The sequence below is a fragment of the Borostomias antarcticus genome, assembly GCF_949987555.1.
Source record: "Borostomias antarcticus genome assembly, chromosome: 21".
NCBI lineage: Eukaryota > Metazoa > Chordata > Actinopteri > Stomiiformes > Stomiidae > Borostomias > Borostomias antarcticus.
In genome coordinates, this window is record NC_140254.1 from 7,162,929 (window position 1) to 7,168,927 (window position 5,999).

Genomic DNA, 5,999 nt, shown 5'->3' on the forward strand with positions numbered 1-5,999 from the left:
GAGTTTGCGCTGCAGCTGCTAGCTCCGAGTCTGTCCGGTCTACACTCACTGTCTGTGCCTTAACCAGAGAGAGAGAGGGAGAGAGAGAGAGGGGGAAAGAGAGGGAGAGGCCAGAGACGGGCGGAGGAAGAGAGAATGAAGGAGTGATGAGGATATATATATATTGGGGGGAAGGTGGAAGGGGAGAAGGAGGTGGAGGTATTGGTGTGATGTCAGAGAAGCAAGGACGCTGGGACTGAAGACGAAGTCGGTCAAAGAAGGAGAGTTAGTAAAGGATGAACATTTTAAAAACCTCCGCCTTCTCCAGTATTGTTTTATTGGTGGGGGTCAGGACTGCAAGGTGATTTCAAGTGCTCACCAAAAAATAGATTGGCTATTTATTTCAAAAGGCTTGTTTTACATGTACAGTATATCTATTTATTTGTCTTTTTCTCAAGTGGACGTTTTATGTTGAGTAAGTACGTTTTATGTTACATCTTCTGGGACAGTGCTTGCGTGTGAGGTGGATGCGGTTGTTAGGTCACTGAAAAGCTAGCGTATAGCTATTTAACGGTTAGACAGGGAATCCTGACTGGATCTGCTTTCAGCAATGATGTTCTGTCCAGTAACACTACGTCTGATTGGCCAATGCAATAATGCTCTGTCCTAATCTTGGTCTAACAATACTGCATCTGATTAGGCTGAAGTACGATAGCAACAGAGGTGTAAACAAGGGAGTAAAATGAATGACGGAGCACTGCGTTAGCTTTTTAGAATGTTTCTGTTTGTATACTCAGTCAACGAGACTTCATGTGAATCTCTCAGTTGTACTGTGCTCCTATAAACAGTCATTTATTGTCAGGAATCTTCAATGATTTCCCTGAGTTGATCTGAGGAGGACGGACTGGTTTTAGAGAGTTGTTTTATTATTGCTACATGCTATCCCAGCTCTGTGCTTAGCCTCTCCCAGGCATACGACCTCAGGTAGGGGCTGCTCTGGAATAAGCCTCCCCCGTTCCAAATCCTGGCCAGCGTTTGACGGGGAAACTGCTAAACTGATCTGAGAGCTGTATGTATGAGGGGCGACTCCGCTGCGCTCCTGATTTTGACGAGTCTTCCTTCTGCTCTTACTTCTGATTGGTTTGAATAGGCTCTGGCAGAGCACCTTTGAAATAACACAACTTGTACATGTGTGGTTTTAACCATGTTTTTAAGTAGTTTGTTTTCCAAGGCGCTAATAATGTAATACAGAGGTACATAATCAGTACTCCTAACCTTTTATTTTGTGAAATAAAAACCTTGCTTTTGTCTGGATGTTGTGCTCTCTCCTTCTCCCACTAGATGGCACTGTGGTCTTGTTCTAGTTGGACAGGCGCAGCCAACCGGATCAGTGAAGTTGGCTCTCCTAACTTCTTTGTGATTTGATTTGGTCAACATTTGTAACATACCCTACCTCCTGTTGGAGGTAATAGCTGTATGTTATCATAATACACTATATTTATGATGATGATGGTGATTATTATTTTTGTTGTTATTATTTTGTTTTGTTTATTATGTTGTTATATCTATGTAATTGGATGAGTGAAAGAGTGGGTGTCACCTCTGCTGTCACTCTCCCAGCCCTCCTCAGAATGTCTCTTAGGCTCCTATGTTAGTAGCCTACTTCTCACTAGTTTTCCCAGCTAGTCTGTCTCCATCCATTCAAACCTCTTCCTCACTCACTCTGCTCTCTCTCTCTCAGTGGCCATGTACTACTCCCCCATGTCATCCTCCCCCTGCTCTGTCTCCAAACCTCTCTTCCGTGGAGGTGAGTGTAACCTCCAGACCAACAACACATGATGTCATCCTTCTCGAATAAAGCCTTTCCTTCTTTGAGCCACGCGATGGCGCTAGCTGCGTCAGCTACACGCGCGCGTGCTCACAATCACCACGCATGACTGGCTTCTTGACAGACGGGGAGAGGCATTACCTCATCGCGCGCTCCAGGTAAAAATAGCCAGATGAAGCCGAGGGCGGGAGGGGAGGAGGGACAGAGGAGAGGAACTAATAGAACGTTCTGCTCCAAATCCAATTTCTGATGGCTGGAGGGAAGGAGGGGGAGAGGGAGGCGGGAGAGGGAGAGGCTGTCTGGAGATATGTCTAACGATTAACACCTCGCCCGCAGGCTCCGAGGGGGAAAAGCTTGTCGCGAACGTTCAGATCGCCGGTGGAGGAGTCGTGGCTGGCGGAAGCTTTTCCGTGATTCGCCGGCTCTCAGAGGAGAGACGCAGAGACCCTGGTCTCGGAGGAGACGGAGAGAGAGAGAGACGGAGGAGTCTGTGGAGAGATGTGGGAGATGCAATAGTAGAGGCCTACTTCCTGGTCCTCTTGAATCTGCTCATCTCCAGAATCCCCCGCCCATACACACACACACACACACACACACACACACATAGACACAGTCAACACACAAAGGAGCCTAGTTCCACGACAGGTTGTAGATATTAAAACCATCACATTAGATCTTTCTGATTTTCGCTGTGAAATATCTGAAATGAACTGTTTTGCTCCTTATTGTCAGTGCAGTTCTACAGCTGTGAACTGAGGGAGAGTAAGGTAGATTACTGTAATGTAATGCAGGGAGAGGAGTCTACCGGGTTGAGCTTGGTCCTACACAGTCAGTGGAATCGGAATAACCTGGCATTGCAGCCCAGTGCTGTAGCCTACATATAACAGAGGCCTTATGCAGCTTGTATAGAGACATTGTGAAACGCTACATCGCTGGGTTCTGTCATTCGCTCGCATGGCTTCACCCGTCACTGCTACGCCGATGACGCCCAGCTGGTCCTGTCATTTCCCCCTTCTGACACAAGCGGAGACACGCATAGCTGGGTGCTTGGCTGACATCTCGGAGTGGATGACGACATACCATCTCAAACTCAACCTGGACAAGATCTGAGCTGCTGTTCCTCCCGGGGAAGGGCTAGCCACGCCATGACCTTGCAGACTCCTGCCCTACAGCATCAGGAGGATGTTTCCCTTTCCTCACTGACGAAACGGCACAGGTGCTCATCCAGGCTCTTGTCATCTCCCGCCTGGACTACTGCAACTCCCTCCTTGCTGGAGCCCCGGCGTCAGCCATTAAACCCCTGGAATATGTCCAGAAAGCTGCTGCTTGCCTGGTGTTGAACCACCCCAAGTTCTCCCACACAACTTCCCTTCTCCGTTCTCTACACTGGCTCCCTGTAGCAGCTCCCATCCAGTTTAAAACTCTGGTCCTACAGGGCAATGAAAGGACCAGCTCCCTCCTACCTCCAGGCCATGGTAAAGACCTACACCATCTCCCAACCGCTACGCTCTGCTACCTCGGGGTGATTGGATGCCCCGTCACTCCAAGGCCCCTGCGGTCAATCGACACGGTCACGGCTTTTCTCTGTCCTGGCCCCTCAGTGGTGGAACGAACTGCCCACTGACGTCAAAATAATATTTTGCTTCAGGCTCAAAACTCACCTCTATCACGATCCTTCCTCTAAAGGACCTTTTGTATTTTGAGTTTGCTACTCTTGCACTTTGCCTTCAGCACTAGATTATGCTCTTAGTCACTTGTTTAGAAAGGAAATGCACTTGTGAGTTCTGACGAGTAGTAGTACACTGACTTAATGACTACCTACGTTAAATGCAATTATTGTAAGTCGCTTTGGATAAAAGTGTCTGCTAAGTGACTGTAATGTAAATGTAATGTGTCTGGGCACCATGAAAAACGAGATACAGTATATGGTTATCACTGATACTGGGCAGAGAGTGGATGATGATGAAACTTTGAGAGGGCCATGGTCTCGGAGGAGAGCCATGAGAGAGAGAGAGAGAGAGATAGAGAGATTGATAGAAATGGAGGAGCCAGTGGACGCGTGCGTGCACGTTGCTGTCGGCGGAGGGGAGATCTGTCATATACACAGCCATGAGTCAGAGACCAGAGGCCTATAGATGCAGCTTGTATAGAGACAACATGGAAGTGTGTATGTGTGTGTGTATGCTGATTCTGGGCATGAGGGTAAGCGTGATGAAGATTATCATTGTGAGGATATAATATTTCAATGTCAGGCTGTGAGAGACACCAACATCAGCTTTCATGAACCTGATGGTGGGCTAACCAGGATGGAGATCTGTGAAAGGTTTGTATCATATCAGGGACCAGTGTATTGTTACAGTAGGAAAGCCTCTCCACTGTCTGTGTGTGGTTCTGCTGTCTGTGTGTGTGTCTGTCTGTGTGTGGGTCTGTGGGTAAGTGTGTCTGTGTCTGTGTGTGTGACTGACTGTGTGTTTGTGTGTGTGTGTAAATGTGTGTGGGTCTGTGGGTAAGTGTGTGTGACTGTGTGTAACTGTGTGTGTGTGTGTGTATGTGTGTCTGTGTGTGGGTCTGTGGGTAAGTGTGTGTCTGTGTGTGTGACTGTGTGTGTGTGTGACTGTGTGTGTGTGTGTCGTCTCAGGATTGGTTTCTCCAAGTCAAACGTTCCATACTTTTCTGAGTGAAATACACTTCAGAAATCATTCTTAGTGTAGCAAACCCTAGCTAGATAATGCGGTGAAGCGTACTGATGTTTCCAGAAGCCTTTTATTGTTCAGCCGTCCTTATATTGAACACAATGCCTTCCTATCAGTTTCCTCAAGAAACACCGTAAGAGCTACAGGAGAGATGATGGAAATAAAATGAGCTACAACATACAAACTTAAACGGTAGACCATATCAATTGATGTATAAGAAAGCTAGCATTCCCGTAGCGTTACAGCCATTAATTTCAACTACATCTAACATCAGGAGCTAACATCAGCATGCCATTGCGGTAGAAATGCATCAATTGAATTAAATACTTCTTAACAGTTGGATCGAAACAAATCACACAACAAACAATACCTTGTTCCCGTTCCAGCTAGGTGCTTAATGGGTTACAGGTAACAAAAATGCTACAGGGAGCAAATACAGAAGGTTAGTTTACCAAAATAAAGGTCTCATAACAAACCAAAAAACAGCACTAAGAAAAATAAAGGCTTGCAGGAAGTAACTACTTAATAAATAGTCCTCACTAAGGGTTATTTACAACATGAATGAGAAATGGGTAATTTTCAATAGTAGGCCTATACAGTAGGGTGCTGTGGACGTCCACGACGTCGCCTGTCTCCCAGTGTTCAGGCAATTATCTCAGTCTGAGTGTAACCCACTCTGACGGGTCTCATTATGTCATTATAGAGGACAGTCTCTCCTGCCAGACACACTGTCCATCTACAGTAGGTAGGAGAGCTCACACACAAACACACACACAGATATTCATACATGCAACTCACACCCTTGTGGTTCCTCATAAATTTAGACACTTCCGTCAGGAAGCTCGCTCCACCTGACAGGGATATGAACCCAATATAGCAGCGTGGAGATAAGCGCCAGACTCTGAATGCAGAACTAATATTATTTGCACGGCGCAGAGCGTTTATCTGGCACAGCCCAGCAAAGTGATGGTTCGGTGTCACTTTTGTTTAATAATGATGTGCGAGCAGTAATATGCCTGCTGGCTGAAACCCATTACAGTTCAAAAGATTATCCAAATAAAATCTAATTTGGAATATTGCATTTTGACAGCGTTCTGTCTGCAGGAAGAGTGATGGTAATATAATATCGCTCTACCTTTTGGAATTCCAATTAAAAATGTCTAATGCTCAACCAACCCAAATCGAATGCAAATATATGCACAGGGGTGTTTAACTATTAAATCTCATGATTGGTTTCAGACAAAAAAAGAGGAAAAAACTTTGTAACAATGCAAACTTTTGATAAGGCTGAGTCCCTGGACCCTCGGCGGTGAACTAGAGGTGGCCGACGTTTATTACTGAACGCTCCTCAGAGAAGAGAAGAGTGGACGGGAAGAACCAATATTGTGATCAAACACCGGCAATATCTGACATCCATCTCTCTTATCAGAGAGAGAGAGAGAGAATGAATCAACCAAATATACGTATTGGTGACTAATTTGCATCATGTGAGAAGCGCC